Source organism: Tamandua tetradactyla, chromosome 13, assembly GCF_023851605.1.
Source record: "Tamandua tetradactyla isolate mTamTet1 chromosome 13, mTamTet1.pri, whole genome shotgun sequence".
Lineage (NCBI taxonomy): Eukaryota > Metazoa > Chordata > Mammalia > Pilosa > Myrmecophagidae > Tamandua > Tamandua tetradactyla.
Window position 1 is genome coordinate 77,815,362 of NC_135339.1, and position 18,788 is coordinate 77,834,149.

General features: G+C 36.2%; 1 protein-coding gene and 1 pseudogene across 4 annotated transcripts in view; one reads left to right on the forward strand and one right to left on the reverse strand.

The window, feature by feature from the left end:
* Positions 1–18,788, forward strand: part of ATRNL1 (attractin like 1) — a 931,221-nt gene that overhangs the window by 724,010 nt on the left and 188,423 nt on the right. The window lies entirely within an intron of this gene.
* On the reverse strand, positions 629–1,905 carry LOC143654580 (SWI/SNF-related matrix-associated actin-dependent regulator of chromatin subfamily E member 1 pseudogene; annotated as a pseudogene).

The following is an 18,788-nucleotide window of genomic DNA, read 5'->3' on the forward strand; positions in this document are numbered from 1 at the left end:
ATGGAAAGTGACAGGAGAGAAGGTTTGGGGATAGTGAATGGATTAGAATCCCGATGCTCTAATCTGAGGTATATAAATGATGGAATTGCCCTTTGTGGCCCTTTTTAAAGAAAAAAGAAACTAAATATTCGCCTACTGGAACTCTTAGTTGTGCATAACTACTGGAAAATGCCCCATCCCAGCAGTTATTGGAGTTGGAGTGGAACCCTGAAGCAGGTCAATTCTTTGGTAATCCTGATAAATAAAATCAACAGTAGCTTTTTAGAAAAATGACTATGTCTTACAGCTACCTCCATAGTTGTCTTCACATTTAGTGATAGTTGCTGATAAAAACCAAGACCCTAGGCGGAATCAGCACCTTCTGAAATGTGAATCACTTTTGTTACCTCAGAACCATTGCAAAACTCCAAGACCGCCTCCTGGAGACATTAGGAGACCAATAGTAGCTTCAGTAATACATCACTGGCAAAGATAATTCAACAAATGAATTATTACAGCATGTGGAGGTGGGTTCAGAGGATAGTGTGTATATGTGCACAATTGTGAGAAAGAGAAGACTACTTTAGAACACAGATTATTTTATTATTTGGGCTATTAGATTATAACTGGCAGAGGAAACATCATAGGCTTACTGACTTTTTTTTTCCCAAAAAAAAAAAGCCAACATCATTTCATTTAAAAAAGTATTTAGAACACATAAAACAAGGCAACATTTATTCTTTTTCTCCTTTTCTGGTATGGGATCTGTTAGTGGCTCCTCCACTGTTGCGCTGTTACAATCTGAGCCAGTGTTGCTATCACTGGTTCCGTCCTCTGCCATACTGTTGGCCCCCTCCTGCCCACTCTCCTCGCCCTCGGTAATGTGCCTTCTTCACAATTCTGCTGGCTTCTGTTGTCTCTTCAAGGTGTGTCTCCTCTGTTTCCAGTGGAATATTTTCATCTTCCTTCTCTTCGATTTCATGAACTGCTTGCTCTTTCTCAGGAATACTGCTCTGACTGCGTTCAGCTTGTTCTGCGGCCTCTTTCTCTCTTTCCTCCTGCTTTTTGCAGGCCTCTTCCTCTGCCTGTGCAATTTCAGCTGCAATTTTCTCCATATCTACTTCTACCTTCAAACCGCACAAACTCTTCAGGTCATTGCTAAGTGAGTCTGTGCTTTCCAGGAATTTCCTCTTCTTTTCCTGGTGTCACTCCTCTAATTGAAGAAGTTTGGCTCCCAGTTTTTGCTGATGAACCATTAAGGACTAGACCTGTCTTATGAGGACCTGTATTCTGGCAATTGGCAATCGACCAAACGTCTGGCACCACACTCTTGCTAAGGATTTCACTGATGAAGCAGTGCTGACTCTGGAAAATGGCAGGGGCTGTATGCTTCATTGAAAAGCCATCATCATAATCATCTGGATCTTTAGCAGCCTGAATATTCACACAAGGTGAGACTGTCTCTGCGGACTTTCTTCCTCTAAAGCAGCTTCTGCCTGACTTTTTGCATCTATGTAATCAAGGTATATGGGGGAATTATGATGGGCCCTCACAGAGTCATTGTACTCTACCTTTTCTGCTTCATATCTGTTTAAATATTCTGGTTTCCCTTCATCAGTGAGATCTCACCACATGCCACCAATAATCTTGCCAGTTTCCTAGTAGGTCAAGGTTGGAAGCCTTTCCAGACCTTTGTGCTGTACCTCATGTAGGGCATCTGCGGCTTATCTGGTGGCTTTGGGGGTTTTGGAATCGTAGTGTCAGAGGATGCCTGACCTGGCAGTTGGTGCCCGGGTTCCCTCCCAGCCTATAGTTGTTGTAGGTAAGATGACTAAATGGATTGAACCCCACAAACCCTGATGTGCTGGGCACTTGTGTTGCAGGAGCTGGAGTGGGAGATGGGGCATAGCATGGTCTTTTTGACATTTTTGGAAGATTAAGTTCTCAGTTCCTTAAGAAGGAATCTTAAGAATAAATATGAGACACCGCAGGCAGAATGAGTGCCCACAGCTCTAGCTATGCTTCCTTTGCTCTCTGACTTTTTACTTTATCCTTTTATCTTCTGTGTGAAATATCTACATATTTGCATCATAGAAACTGGGCAAAGACAACATAAGGGAGCAGCCATTTTCAGACTTGGGTCTACCAGCTTAAAATTGGCATAGGTAGCAAAATGCCTGTGATTAAACAAAATAAGAAACAAGACTTTCACATAATGTCTTGTATCAAAAAGATATATACTTTGAGGTATATCACTGAACAAAGTTGGAAAATTTGAATTGCCACGCCAAGAAAAATGTTTCTAATCTTTTGAAAGGCTGTATACTCAAGAATTTAAGAAGTGCTATGTGATCATATTAAAGTTGTCTTCAAAACAAAGATGCATATAAATTGATCAGTAATACATACTGAAAACTTTATGGGTGAAATGTATTGATGTTTTACTTACTTTGATGGTAGATTGATAGATGACAAATGGCCAGATCTGTGATAAAGTTGTGATAAAGAAAATATAGCAAAGCTTTAAGAATTGTAGAATTGAACTAATAAGTATATGACAGTTACTATACCATGCTTTCACATTTTCTGCATGCTCGAAAATTTCCAAAACAAAAAGGTGAATAAAACTGTTTATCAGTAGAAAAGGGGAGCAATCCTTTTTCTGGTTGAGAACGCAGTCACCTACTGATTTGAGAAATGGCCTTATAGTCAGAAATACTTAGATTGAATTCCTGTCCTTCCATATGCTGTCTGTATGACCATAGGACTCACTAAGCTCTCATTTTGTCAATCTGTAAAGTGATCATGATAATACCCACCCCGTGGTATAAATGTAAAGATTAAATAGGATATGTGATATGTCTGGAATATGGCAAATATTTTTTTTAGTTGTTACTGTTCTTTTAAATGGGGAGTTGTCTACTAGTAACTGAATACAATAATATTATTTATACATCTTCATTTCTTTTTTAAAATTTGAAGTTTACAAGATTAATTTCTATATAGGAATTATAACTTTCATTATTATATCAACACAAGTAAAGTTCTTCCTAAACAGTGTATTTCTTATAACAGATCTCCAAGTTCAGTAATAATTCTGTATCACTAAGGAAAATCGATTGGCATAAATTCCATGGTATCTGAGATTAGTTTTACCAAATTTAACTCTAACTTTTGCTTACTAACAAGAAAGGAGACTGTGATATAAAATACTAGCAGAACATGCCATTTTCAACAAAGCAATTCATTCAACAAAAAATAGCCCTGTGCTAGTCATTGTGGGGGAGAAATTCTCTGGTTAGAATGGAGCATAACAAAAGGCCCACACCCACAAAAGATTTTCAGAGTGGTTAGGAAGAAATATCCAGCCCTCGGGAAAACAGAACAGTGCATGAGTTAAAAATAGGCAACAAAGCAGTATTATGATTAAGAACCAAATGAACAATATAGATAATATGCGCTGAGAGTTCAGAAGAGGAAAAAAAAGTCATTATGGCCTCGAAGTTAAAAAGGTTTGTAGATTCTATGCCTATTGAAGCCCTATGGAACATGAAAGAAACTTATTGGGAACATGTAGTTTGGGTACAAGGCAAAAGGCAATTGAATGGAGAGTTTTATTCAGAATTAGGCATTTCCTTGAGGATTGTGGATGAAATAGGAATGAGAGCAGAATATTTAGCAATGCTCATGAGGTAGAATTGTAGCAGAAGATTATACCTTTCCTTCATTTCAAGTATTATTTATTTTGTGTTGAATAATATAAGGCAGTGGGTTATGTGCTGAGTGCTAGAAACTAGGCTTTAACTTCAAGGCGTTTACGACTAACAGTAACATTATCTATTAAATGCCAAGCATGCACCAGGCTGGTTGGAGCTTACAGTCTATTAGAAGAGCTAAGGGGGAAAAATAAATTAATGCACAAAGTAGAAATTGGCAAATTCCATAAAAGAAGCCAGATAAAATTCTATGGGAATTCATAGAAGTGAAAATTTTATGAAGTTAATATTTAAGGAGAGTGTGTTTATGCAGCAGGTAACACTAAGTTGGTTTTTGACGAGGAATGGGTAGAGAATGTGAACAAAATGACAGCAAAAGAGTGAGAATGAACCAAGACACAAAGTAAAACATCCATAAAATAGAGAACATGGTTCATTGGGCCTGGAGTGCAAACCTTATGGAGAGAAGGCTGCTTGAATGAAAAACTGGGGCAGACAACAGAGGTGTTGAATACCAAGCTGTTTTAAACTTCATTCTGTTGGCAAAAGGAAGCCACTAAAGGATTTTGAGCTGAGGAATGAAATGCTCAGAATGGTTTTTTTGCATGTTTTATTGAGATATATTCACATACCATCTATTGTATACCAAAGTATACAAGCAATGTCCCACAGTAGCATCATTTAGTTGTGCTATCACCATCACACTCAATTTTAGACCATTTTCGTTGCTCAAAAGAGAAAGATAACAGACACGCAAAAGGAAAACCCAAAACACCCTGTATCCCTTATACCTCCCTATTATTGACCCTAGTATTGGTGTGGTATACCTATTACAGTTGATGAAAGAATATTATGGTATTACTATTAATTATAGTCCATATTTGTGATAAGTCATTTTTCCCCGCATACTACTCTGTTATTAATTCTTTGTACATTCTTTGTACCTTTGTAGTAAATTCATGCAAGGCCTTATTTATATTTGTTGTCTTAATCTGTAACATACCTGACTTTAAACAACCCGTTTCAACCAGATTCAGCTACAGTCCAGCACAATTACTTATAATCCCAATAATGAGCTACACCCACCTCTATTCATTCACAAACATTTAGGTTCAACCTCTTTAACAATTCTGTACATGTTAGGTAACCATGGTCTCTTCTCTAGTTTCTATCTATCTCTAGGTACCCTATATTCTAGATTTTAAGGCTCTGTAAGTTTATATATCTTTGTTAGTGAAATCATCCAATATCTGTCTTTTTGTGTCTGACTTATTTCACTCAGTATTATATCCTCAAGGTTCATCCATGTTGTTGCATCCTTCAGGATGGCAGTCCTTCTTATTCCTGCATAATATTCCATCATATGTATGCACCACATTTTATTTTTTCACTCATCTGTGGATGGACATGTGGATTGCTTCCACCTTTTGGCAATTGTGAATAATGTCACTATGAACATCAGTGTGCAAATATCTCTTTGTGTCCCCACTTTCAGATCTTCTAGGTATATATAAAGAAGCAGAATTACTGGGCCATAGGGAAACTCAATATTTAGTTTCCTGTGGTACTGCCAAACTATCTTCCCCAGTGGTTGTATCATTTTACATTCCCACCTAGCAGTGAATAGGTGTTCCTTTTCTCCATATCCCCTCCAATATTTGTAGTTTCCTGTTTGTTTCATAGCAGCCATTCTTATAGGTGTGAGAGGATATCTCATTGTGGTTTTGATTTGCATTTCCTTCATAGCTAATGAAGATGAAAATCTTTTCATGTGGCTTTTTAGCCATTTGTATTTCCTCCTTGGAAAAATATCTGTTCATATCTTTTGCCCATTTTTTATTTGGGTTGTTTGTCCTATTATAGTTGAGTTGTAGGATTTCTTTATATATACTGAATATCAAACCTTTGTCAGATACATGGTTACCAAATATCCTATCCCACTGAGTTGGCTACCTCTTCACCTTTTTGACAAAGGTCTTTGAAACCCAGAGGTGTTCAGTCTTGAGGAGTTCCCATTTATCTGTTTTTTCTTTCATTGCTTGTGATTTTGGTGTAAGGTATAAGAAGCTACCGCCTATAAGATGTTTCCCTTCCTTTTCTCCTAGAAATTTTCTGGTACTCGTTCTTTATTTAGGTCTTTGATCCACTTTGAGTTGAGTATTGTACAGGGTGTAATGTAGGGGTCTTCTTTCATTCCTCTGAATATGGTATGCTTGTTTGAAATTGTATGTACCCCAGAAAAACCATGTTTTTTTTCCTAATCCAAACTTGTGGAGACAGACCTATTGTTTAGGATAGAAACTTTGGTTGGATTGTTTCCATGGAGATGTGACATACCCAGTTGTGGGTGTGACCTTTTTTTTTTTTTGATAGCTGTATAGTGGGGTCACATTTCATTCTTTTTGTCCACGTAAATATCCTTTTGCAGCACCACTTATTGAATTTTTTGTTTGTTTGTTTGTTCTTTCTTTGTTTGCTTTTTTGTTTGTTTTGGGAAGTGCATGGGCTGGGAATCAAACCCGAGTCTCCTGCATGGCAGGTGAGAATTCTATCACTGAACTACCCTTGCACCCCCAAGTATGACCTTTAGATTAGATGGAGATGTGACTCTGTCCATTCAAGGTAGCCTTTAGTAAGTTTACTGGAATCCTTTAAAAGGAGAAACATTTTGGAGGAAGCTCAGACACTTAGAGAACAGTTTCTTGAGAGCCAACAGAGATGCAGACATTTGGAGGCACTCAGATTGTTGACAGAGAAAGGGATGCCTAGACATGGACATTTGGAGATGCAGAGCCCAGCAGACATGGCCATGTGCCTTTCCATGCAATGCTAAGCAAGCCAGAACCCAGTGTTTTGCTCTGGAGAAGCCAAGTGAATGCTTAGAGACTGTTACAGAGGAAACCACTGGAATCACAAGCTCGAAGTTTTTTGAAACCAGAAGCCAAATAACCAGCAGATGCCAGCAACATGCCTTCCCCGATCAGCCCTTCTTGAACACCTTAGTTTGGACATTTTTATGGTCTTAGAACTATAAACTTGTAATTTGACAAATTCCCTTTTTAAAAGCCATTCTACTTCTTGTTTATTGCATTCTGGCAGCTTTTAACAAATCAGAACATACAGATATCCAATTCTCCTAGCCCATTAATTGATGAGACTATTCTGTCCCTGTTCAGTAGATTTGGGGGCCTTCTCAAAAAATCAGTTGACCATAGATTTGAGGGTCTATTTATGAACTCTCAATTCAGTTCCATTGATCGATATGTCTTTTTTGTGCAATACCATGCTGTTTTTAATGCAATTTTATTGAAATATATTCACATACCTTATAATCATCCAAATTATATAATCAGTGGCTCACAATATCATCTTATATTTGTGCATTCATCACCATAATCAATTTCAGAACATTTTTATTACTACAAAAAATTAAATAAAAATTTTAAAAAACACCAAAATTCCCATACCCTTTTTCCCCCTTATTATTTGTTTATCTTCTTTTTCTTTATTTTTGTACTCGTCTACCTATACATTAGCTAAAGCTATTATCAGTCACATGTTTTTCACAATCACATGGTCACACCATAAAAACCATGTAGTTAGACAGCCATCATCAATAATCAATGCTACTGGATTACCATTCAACAGTTTCAGATATTTCCTTCTGACTATTCTATTACACTGGAAACTAAAAAGAAATATTTATATAGTACATAAGCATAACCTCTAGAATGGTCTCTCAATTCTATTTGAAATCTCTTAGTCGTTTAAACTTTATTTTGTTTCATTTCTTTTCCCCCTTATGATCAGGAAGGTTTCTCAATCCCATGACATTATGGCCAGGCTCAACCCTAGGAGTCATGTCCCATATTTCCAGGAAGATTTACACCCCTGAGAGTCATGTCCCAAGTAGGAGGGAAGGTAGAGAGTTTATTTGCAAAGTTAGTTTAGAGAGAGAGGCCTCAACTAAACAACAAAAGAGATTCTCTGGAGGTGACTCTTAGATATAATTTTAAGTAGGCTTAGCATTCCTTTGGAGGTATAAGTTACATAGGGCAAGATCCAAGATTGAGGGCTTGGCTTATTAATTTAGGAGTCTTTCATGCTTTAGAGAATATTAGGAATTCCCCACCTGGGGAAGTTAAATATTTCCATGTTTTTCCCCAGCCCTTCAAAGGAACTTTACAAATACTTTTTTTTTTAATTTTCTGTTCAATTTACTCTGGGATGTAACAGTATATTACATTTACTTGTACAAAACAACAAGATCTCACTCCCTTTTCAAGGTTTCATGTAATTGTGCTGTTTGAATAAACTGGCCATGCAGGTTAAATTAGATATTGTGTGACAGAAAATATAAATTTTGTACCAAATAGACCTCTCTCCCTTTGGTCTCACATGGAGGATGAAGTTTTAAAATACAGTCAATCTTATTCTTTACCCTGTATTCTGATTTTCTTTGTTTTACCCAGATCACCTTAATTTGTTTCTCTAATTGAAGTCTGATCTCTTTTTCAGCTTCTTTATCAGTTGCTGTTTGGGGTAATGCTGACTTTCAGAGCTATAGAACTCTAACTCTGAGTCTCAGGTGTCACACAGATACCAAAAGATCCAAGGAATGACCAGGTTATACAAAAAAGAGCTCAGCATCTCCGAATTTAGAAATAACAGTTAAACTCAGGAATAGATGTATCTTCTATAGGAGTTTATAATCTAGGAACCTTTAAAATAAGCCTTATTGAACATTCTGTACTTCTTAATCATCAATTTCCCTATCTCTGCCCATGTTGTATTGTCTGATAAGCTATTCTCTCAAATTCAATTCTCAGAGTTTACACATTATAGTTAGTCCATAATAGTGAGGCTTTACAATGTTTGCCTTTCTGTTTCTGGCTTGCTTCACTTAGCATAATGTCCTCAAGTTCATTCACCTAGTTGCGTATGTCACAACTTCATTCAAGAAAGAATGCAGCCACTCAATATTCCACTGTATGTATACAGCACAGCTGCCCTTCTGTTCATCAGTCAATGTACCCTTAGTCCTCCTCTATCCATTGCAGATAATGAATACTGCCACCATAAACACACAGTCCATCCATATCCCTGCCTTTAGTTCTTCCTAGTATATGGCTAATAATGGGATTGCAGGATCATATGGTAAGTCTACACTTAGCCTCCTGTGAAACCACCACACTGTCCTCCAGAGGGGCTACACCATTCCACTTCCCTACCCACAGTGAATAGGTATGTTTTTCTCTCCACATTTCCTCCAGCATTTGCGTCTTTCTATTTATTTTTAAACAGTTTGATTCACACACCATGCAATCCATCCTAAGTAAACAATCATGGCTCTCAGTATAATCACCTAATTATGTGTTCATCACCACAATCTATTTGAGAAGATTTCCATTTGTTCTGCAAAGAAAGAAGAGGAAGAAAATGAGGGGTAAGAAAAGTAAAAGGAGAGATAACAGCAGCACAAGAATCCCATACCCCTCCCTTTTACCCTCCTCTTATTGACATTTAGCTTTGGAATATTGCATTTGTTACAATTAATGGAAGTATATTACAGTGTTACTGTAAGTATAGATCCTAGTTTGCATTGGTTGTAATTTTTCCATATACCATCCCATTTTCAATACCTTGCCAGTTGGCATTCCTTTGTTCACCCTCATGTAAAAACTTATTATATTTGTACATTTAATCACCATCATTGTCCACTCTAGGTTTCACTAAATTATACTGTCCCAGTTTTTATCCTCTACCTTTCCTTCTGGTGTCATACATGACCCTAGCCTTCCTCTTTCAACATACTCACATTCAGCTTTGTTCATTATACTTACAATGTTGTGCTCTCTTTTCACCCTTACTGATAGTCTTATTTCTACACCCTTCTCCACATCTCTCTCTCTTGTCTTTTCCTATCTGCCTGTAGTACTCCCTTTATTATTTCTTATAGAGCTAGTATCTTTTCTACAACCTCTTTCAGTGTCTGTTTGTATGAAAATATTTTAAACTCTCCCTCATCTTTCAAGGACTTTTTTGCCTTAGAACTATAAACTTGTAACTTATTAAATTCCCTTTGTAAAAGCCATTCCATTTCTGGTATATTGCATTCCAGTAGCTTAACAAACTAACATACCCTCTTATGGCCAGGGTCTCCAAAATCTTAGAAACTCCATTTAAGTACATGAAAAGTGCTTGGTTATTTGGTTGGTATTGTTCACCATGGGTTCATATTTCCCCTTGTAGAAGAAGAGTATAATTAATTATGTACATCTAAGTCTAATGACTCTGTAGATGTGATAGTGAATTGCCATCCATTAATATTTAAGGAATACAATGAAAAATTAGAGCCTCTTGTATGCACAGACACACACAACATATGTGTAAGTTGTGTGTAGCAGGCAAGTAATAAAGAGAAAAAATTATTTTAAAGTTCTAAATTAGACTGATAAAGATCCATAAGGATATGGAGCCCAACTGGTGACCTAACGGAAAGAGGATAGATTTGGAGACAGAAGCCTAAATTCCTTATGCTGACTAGCAAAATAACTATGAACATATTGTTTAACCTCCATGAGCCTTAGCAGGCTCATTTTAAAAAACAGGAAAATTCCTAAGAGTTCATTGTGACTATTAAATGTGATAATAAATGTTGGAATATGTATGAATTGCAAGGTACCTATAAATGCAAGATATCATTAAGATAACCTTTGTTTTTTAACATTCAAATACTATTTTATTTAGGCTCATAAGACAGTTACTCTTTACCTGATTCTTGAAAATGAATTACTTACAGGTGGTAAGCAGGAATTCTTCAGCTCGGATAGTAATGAGAGAGGAGTACAAAGTGCTTTGGAGTCAGAACTGTGAAGACCTAGTTTTGCCACTTATTTGCTTTAGAGCGAAGCCAAGAAATGTGCTTCACTGAATTTTAGTTTCCTTCTCTGTGAAATTGGAATAATGTACCTTATGCAGTATTGTGAAACTTTAATGTAATCACTTAGGCTCTAGTGACTAGAATTGTTAAGATTTTTATTTGTGCCAGGTATAGTCCTAGACACTAGGGATATAAATATGAAAAGACATGGTCCCTGCCTTCAAATCCATACTCCACTGAGGAGAAAGTACACATAAAGAGACCACTTCATTTAAAGGAGAAAGACTGCTTTAATTTGTACCACCCAGTTTAGGAGATCTAGTGATTTATTGCTTTCAATATGATGAAACACCAAATTTGACAGGTAAATTAGCAGTAGGATACAAGTTCATTTTTAACTTCAATCATTATTGTAGAGTAGAACATGTATATATCCATATAGTCTCCATAGAGACTAGCCTTGAATCAACCAGTTCTTGTAAACATTGTATTTCTGCAGATTTCCATACATTGATTCCAAAATTGAGAATAATACAATTAAAGGCAAATTTAGTAGCCAAAAAACCAAAAAGTGTCCAGTTTGACTTCTTGCAATATTATGGTACTAACTCTTCTTTTCAAGAAAAGAGCAAACCAAAAAAAATCTAGCAGCACATTACAAAAAAAAAAATTTACAAAACGTTTCAGTACTCTTATTTTCCCTCCCATCAAAAACAAACAAAAATAAATTGCAATACCATGAAAGTGTTAATAGCCAAATTCTTCCTTACTTATAATAAAATCGTACTTGGCTTTAGCACTCTTAACCAAATTATAGTGTCTACCACTTTTGGTTCATCATCGTCTTTATATACCACTGAGTTTAAACTGCAGAGAGCTTTATTGATCTAATACTGAGTGATTAGGGCTATGACAGAGATATGCCCAAAGTACAAGGAAGGTCACAATCAGAGAAGACTTCTTAATGGTGATGGTCCTAAGCTGAAAGTTGAAAAATAAGTAAAATAATGTGTCAGCTATCAGATGTGTTCTAATAGACCCCTGATTTGCTCCCTTCCTCTTTTTAGGTCGACAACACTAATATAAAGTTACTATGGTGATAGTATGTTCATTTGACCTACTGTTTGCATTCTAACTCTCTATTTCTTTTCTAACTGCTTTTTCCTAAATATAAAATCTTTAAACTGACAGACTAGTGGTGATGTCTTGAGGTATCTGAGCATTATATTTATTTGGAGATGGGACATTTGCCAAGGTGAGGTCAGAAGCAATGAACATTGTTTTTAGTTTGTTGGCTTAATATATCTGTCTGCTGCTGACTGTGGTTAAATAATAATCTTTTGTTGTTGTTGTTGTTCATAGTTAATTACCTGGTCAAGTTGAAAATATCAAGTGTTCTTTAACTGATTCTGTGAATTGATGTTTAATATATGGTCTGCCATGGTTACCTAGCCTAGGATTTGTTACTTGAACATTTCAATCAATGGCAAAGTCATTGTGTAAGCTGCTAGTGATTTTGGAAGTATCTGTGTAGTCGATAGTCTTGTACCTTGTTTGTAATTGAAGGTCATTCTTTAAGAATGATATCTAAGACTGTAAATTCATTGAACTTTCAAAGCTCTTGAAAGTGGAGATTAGCAACATAAGTATGTAACTGAATTTTACCCTTTTATACTGTTAAGACAGATGCTCATTGCTTTGATTATTTTCACTGGATGCAACTAATTCCAAGAATTTTATTCTTTACTTGCTTGGCTCTTAGAAAATAGATCTTTTTTTATCATTTGAAAACTTTTGAACAATATCCTTTTTTTGTTGTTGTCGTTATAATGCAGGCCCTTCTCTCACTAATACAGTTGTTACATTTTCCTTGTCCTACCTCTATAGGAATCTATGTGCTAGAGTTATTATATTTAGAAATCCCATCTCATACTACTTATAGGCTGTGTTGCATGTGTTTCATGAGGTTCCTGATAAAGCAGACATGATCCAAACTCTTATTTCATTTGGTTTTTGTTGTTGATTGAAAAATTACCCCCCCAAAATATATTGACATACTAATCCCCAGAACTTTGCCTTATCTGGAAAAAGGGTCTTTGTAAATATATTGAGGTTGAGGATATTGAGATGGGAAATTGTCCTGGATCATCATGGTGGACCATAAATGTAATCACAAGTGTCCTTATAAGAGAAGGGCAGAGGGAGATTTGACTTGGACAAAAGTGGAAAAAGCAACGTGACCACAGAAATTGGAATGAGGTGACCACAACCAAGGATTGCTAGCAGCCATTAGAAGTTAGAAGAGGTGAAGAACAAATTCCCCCCTAGAGCCTTCAGAGGGAGTGAGGCCCTTCCCACTCTTGATTTTGGTGCAGTGAAACTGATTTTGGAATTATGGACTCCAGAATATGAGAACCATAGAGTTTGTGGTAATTTGCTATGACAGCCTGAGAAATTAATATAGTTATGTTACACTTTTCCATGGAAGATGTGAGATATACTATGTACCTAACAAAAATATAACGACTTACTGAATTTATATATGACAGTTATGTTTAACATGAATTCTATGGAGTAATTATATCCTCTGTGTTTTGAGTATCATCTGTCCCTTTAATCTTACGTGTAATACCTAACCTGATTATCAAAATTAACTCTGAACTTCTCCAAAAGGATTTTTCTCAAATTGGAACACTATTTCAACGATATCTTTTAAAAAGAGGCACATTTCCCCCATCTGAATAGTATACCATTTCAGATTTCCTCCTTCTATAAATGTTCATATCCCTTTAGAAAACTTCAAATTCTGTTTTGTTTTCATTTCACATTATAAATTGCACATTAAGTCAAAGTTTCCTTCTTTTATGGATGTGAAATTGATGGCACAACTAATTGTTCTCTCAAATAGCTAATTATATTTCTAGTTGCCTACTTGAAGGTCTAATTAGCCAATTGCACTAGCTTTTGTGGGGGCAAGCAGATAATTGGCATTCTCAACCAGGTAATTAGAATAGCAATTAGTAGTATCCACAACTAATTACAAGAATGAAAATTGTACCCACCAAAACAATACCAGTGTCTACTGGGCAGAAACTTAGTCACTGGAAAGTGACAGGACACATCTAATATTATTAGAATGACAAGCAGTAAAACAAGCACATACCAGACCTACCTGGATCTATAAGCAACTTTCTATGGGGGGCTGTCAGAAGCTTTCCTGCCCCTGGCAAAGAGCTGCAGTTGGGGCCATTTCCCCATTGCCAGTAACAATAATCTGCCAAAAAGTTGCACATGCACTTACTTACCTGCAAAAGCACCGTCATCTCCAAAGTTTGTGAAATCTATTTTAGAATGTGTTTTTGTGGGATGCTGTGTTGTCAGCAACCATTTTCATGGGTGCTTAATAAAGGGCCCTGTGAGGAACAACACTTTGTTTCTGGTTGCTTTCTAACTGTACCTGACCAGCTCTTCAAGTAACAGAACTTCAGTCAAATATTTCAGCAAATTCACCTTTAGCAGAAAGCTTCCTGGAGTTAGCAGGTTTTGTTGTTGAAATCCCTGCCGTTTTTATGCCCCATTAAGCTTCTGATTGTGCTCTTTGTTCTTGGTTACCCAATCATGCTATTCCATGTAAATGAGAAGGGACAGAGAGAGGAAAATTTGTTTCATCTGATGCATGTCAAACAATTTAGCTCTCAAGTAACAAGAAAATAAAATAAAACTTGTAGGCAAAGTTACTCTGAATACCTGAAAATATTAAGTCTGCTGTCAAGAAAAGCAAAATAAGCCTGAATCACTTCATCTCCTGACACATTTCCGAGTGGGTATACAAGCACAAATTATAGTGTGCTTGATGGTACCTGTGATAATAGCTCTCAAGAACCCCTCCCATAGCACCAAGTATTACTGCTAAAAGGGTTCAATTGTGTGGGTTGTGCATAGATAGTTCTCTGAAAGAGCTAAGGAATGCAAGGTCAATGTTTCCAAAAATAGAGCAAGTATGCCAGAAGAATTAATGATTTAAGAGGGAAAAATCCTCGTGTTTTTTTTTTTCCTATTTTTAAATTTCTTTACTCTACCCTATATTTTCCCATCATTCCTTTTTTTCTGTCTTAGTCATTCACTTTAATAGGACCTCCTGCCTTGTAATCCAGGGCAAAATGTCTAGGACTATGGAAAATTTTACTTTGAAGTAAAAGTCAAAGCAAATGCAAATCTGCTATTATAGTTGATACATTTAAACATTGCAGCACAACTGAGTATTAAAATCTGGAAAAGTGTGTCCAAACTAAACACGCAACCAAGAAATCATTTTTAATTGGTAATGATTGAAGTATAACACAGAAGGAAGATTAAAGACATTAATCAAACAACAGATTTAAAAAATAACCAAAACTTGTTTAGAATGTGGTATGAACCAGTCTTGCTAGTCAGGAAATAAAGATACTTTTTTTCTGTTTAACATTTCTATTTGCTTTCATTTCCCAAAGCATGTTTCATCATTTCATTTGTGAGTGTATATATGTGTGAATTGTGCATGTGTTTATGCTTTCCAAATCAATTTTGGAACCACAGAGTATTTTCTATGCGATTTGAGGCTTTTTACCTGATTTCCTCAGCGCAAAATGATTCCTGACAAGTGATCACCCAGTCTCTACCTATTGGTGAACCCCGTGACCCCAAAGCAGCCCTGCCCGTTTCCAAACCAACAAGGAAAATCTCTTATTGTTTGAAAGAGCTTCCTTACTAATTGAATTAAAATATCCTTTGTTGTAACTTCCACCCGCTGGTCCTATCCCTGTCCCCTAAAGCTACAAAGAAAGACCCAACCTTGGCGTGCTGTAGCTTTTCCATATCAACAGAGGCTTGTGCCAAATCTTTCCTCCTGATCCCCAAATCCTCCGCAGGCCTCCCTGTTCAGACTGACAGTGTTAGCTACCTTTATGTCTGCTCTTAAACCGTGGCAAAGCTGCAGGTTAATTGATCTTATATCCAAACAGTACGTTACTCAGATTGGAGTGAGAGTGAGATGAAGGAAGGGAAAATGAAATAGACCACCTCCTTTAGCTTTAAAACCTGTAACTTGAGATTTTTGTTGTTGCTGTCAACTTTTTAACTGAGTATGTTGGTGTCAGAGAGACATAGCCTAAACATGTTTTTAGAAATCACATGCTTAAGGTAATCTTTCTTTTGCTTTTCTCACTTGATTCTGTTTCTCTATCTCTCACTACTTTAATAAATATAAAGTAGAAAAACATCAAAAGGGACCTATTTTCTTTTCTCTCACTTCTCACCCCATGCATACTTCAGACTGCATATAGTACTTTACTGGGGCTTTTAAACTGGATACATTTTTTTCTTCCTGTGCCATCTCTCTCAATGAGTACAGTTTCTACGTGATTTACATGAAGCAACCCAGAAGAGTCAAAAGACATTAATGAAAAACCAGATTGTCAGACAGCAACTAGTGAGCACAACAGTTTAAGAAAATTATACCATGGCATATTCGTGCCTCAGCACCTTTGAACTGCCTATTTCCTCTGACCGGAAAGCTTTGCCCCTAGATTCCTGCTTGGCTTACTCCCTCAGCCCCTTCAAGTCTTTGCTCAAATATTACCTTTTCAGTGAGGCCTCGCCTAGTCAGCTTATTTCAAATTGTTTTTCCTTCCTCCCATCACCCACAAACTCCTATCAATCCTTCTTCCCAGTCTTATTTTTTCCCCATAACCCCCAGCCCCATCTTACATATCCTTTTCCTCATTTTTATTTGTGAAATATATCACACACACAAAAGAGTGTATGAAACATGTATTACAGTGTAGAGCAAACACCTGGGTTACCACTGCGTGGGTTAAGAAATAAGAAGCTGCATGTGTTTCCTGCAGAGATAACCACCTCCTACTTTCCAAAATGCTTTATTGTTCTACCATCTGTGTCCGTGTTCACAAACAGTAAGCATAATTTACTTACTACAATTACAACAATGGCCAAGATACCTGGCATGCTTCATACAAATGAATTTCTAGAACTATTCCAGAAGGGCCCCAAACCAGTCCATCCTTAGCCCAATCAAAGTGTATCTTATTTCATGAGCTATCTCAACCCTACTTTCCCCCAACCTTTCATCCCCTCTCAGTTTTTGTTCCTCAGCTTGGCACTTATCCTAACCTCTGCCATTTGTCCTTAGATTTCAGGTTCTCCCACAATCCCTTTATCAGGGCCGTGTCCACTTGTCAGAATCAACTGAACAAGGTAATCTAATTTTTCTGAAAATTCACTCCTCAGAATCCAAAGTAACGATAGGACAAAATGGCAGGTAATTTCTTTTATTCCTCAAACAAATTTAGGTGATGGTGGTTTCTGATATTTGTCAGCCATTACAGTAGCAAGAAAGCTGAGACTGTCTAATAGCTTGTGCCTTATTGTCCTGACAGCCAAACTGCATTTGTTCTCTGGTCCAGTCCTCAGAGTGTGTTGGCTTTCGTTACTGTTATCACATGCTCAAGCCACAATTTCCATTTAGATTTATTTCAAAGATTCCAGCAAGCATACTGCTTCACAGATTATCTCATTTTGTTTTGATAATGTGCTCAATCATTTCATATACAATCAAAATGCATAATCAGAGGTTATGCAAATGAAACTTTATCATCGCTGGGACTTCTGCCTACTTGCAAGTGTCCTTCATCCTCATCTAGTTGAAAGCTATTATTGTCTTCTACAGAGTTTTCAGTGGAACATTGTCCACCTTTCTTTTCTACATTCCAGAGCCCAGATGACAGTGCTAATTTTCTTTTTATGTTGTTAGAATTTGATGTATCATTCAGCTATAATCTGAATTCTACAATAGCTGCAATCACTGTGTCACTGGCCTCTGAAATGGATTCTTAGATTCAGCAATCACTACACTATCAACATATATTAGATGTAGCATCTAACTCTTCTATTGAGAATATTATCGTTTTACCTATCCAAAGCAGTGGGCAGTAAGTGTAACAGTATATATTTAAATTAACATCACTTATAGCATTTTATCAGTATTCTGCCTTCCCTCTACACTGGTTGCATATTACTAGAAACAAAAGTTGTGGAACAATAAATTATCCATATGGAGTCTGGGAGCTTTTTTGGCATAGGAGAAATGTTGAAAGTTTTGTGAAAAAAAAAAAGCATAATTTTTAATTTAGTTTCTTGTTTTTTGCTTCAGATTTTCACATTTCTTTCTTTGTTCAAAGAACAGTTTTTAAGTGGTTACTGAGATGATTATACTTTACTAATTCAACTGAAGTTAAGTAGGCTAAAACATACACACATACTTTTACTCCAAAATATATACTTGTAGTATCTGTTATCAGTTTGAGATATTTACTTTACACCAAAATCATTCTTTCAATATATGTACCTATTTTTTGTAGTAACTAATTCACTCCTTTGAGAGACTTATTACTGCCAAACATTTAAAAGAAATGCGATTGTGTATATATATATGTGTGTATATATATATATATGACACAGTCTTTTATACAATTGCATATACAACATATATATGTAGTAAAATTCTAGAGATACTTTATAAAAGAGGCATAAGCATTTTTTCATCATTACTACAGAATAAGAAGTTGAGCATTTTTGAGGGTTCTGCATTTAATTGACTGTGAAAAGCCAGTTTTGGTGTCAGTATTCAACAAAAGTAAAATATCATTTACAAAAAAAAAAAGTAATTGTATGGTCATACATTACCTGTGCTCCTATCGCTTTTTTTGCCACAAGTTTATGTTTGAAGAAGTTTCCTCCTTTGTGTATTTGCCTTTAGCTCAGCCTTACAGTGAAGCTGTCCTGCACTTGAAGAATTTTATTCAGTTTATCATCTAGAAATTAATGATAGGTAATCAGGCAAAAGTTGTAAATTCAAGCAGGATGGTTATTATCTGTTAGAGAGATCTCAACACTTTCCAAAATATATTGATGTAATAGTAGTTCATCATCCATATTCTGTTAAACTACAATAAAGACAAGACTACTGCCATGAATTTCATAAAATAATTTTCAAGAAGCTGAAAAGCTGAAAGCTTCACTTAGTTTAGTAACAAGATGCTGGAGGACCCCTTTGTTTTTTAATGAAAATATAGAAAATAGCAGATGGGAAACAACCATAAAGATGCCAGTCATAAATAGCTGTAATATCAGCTGGAGAGTCGTTAATCACATAT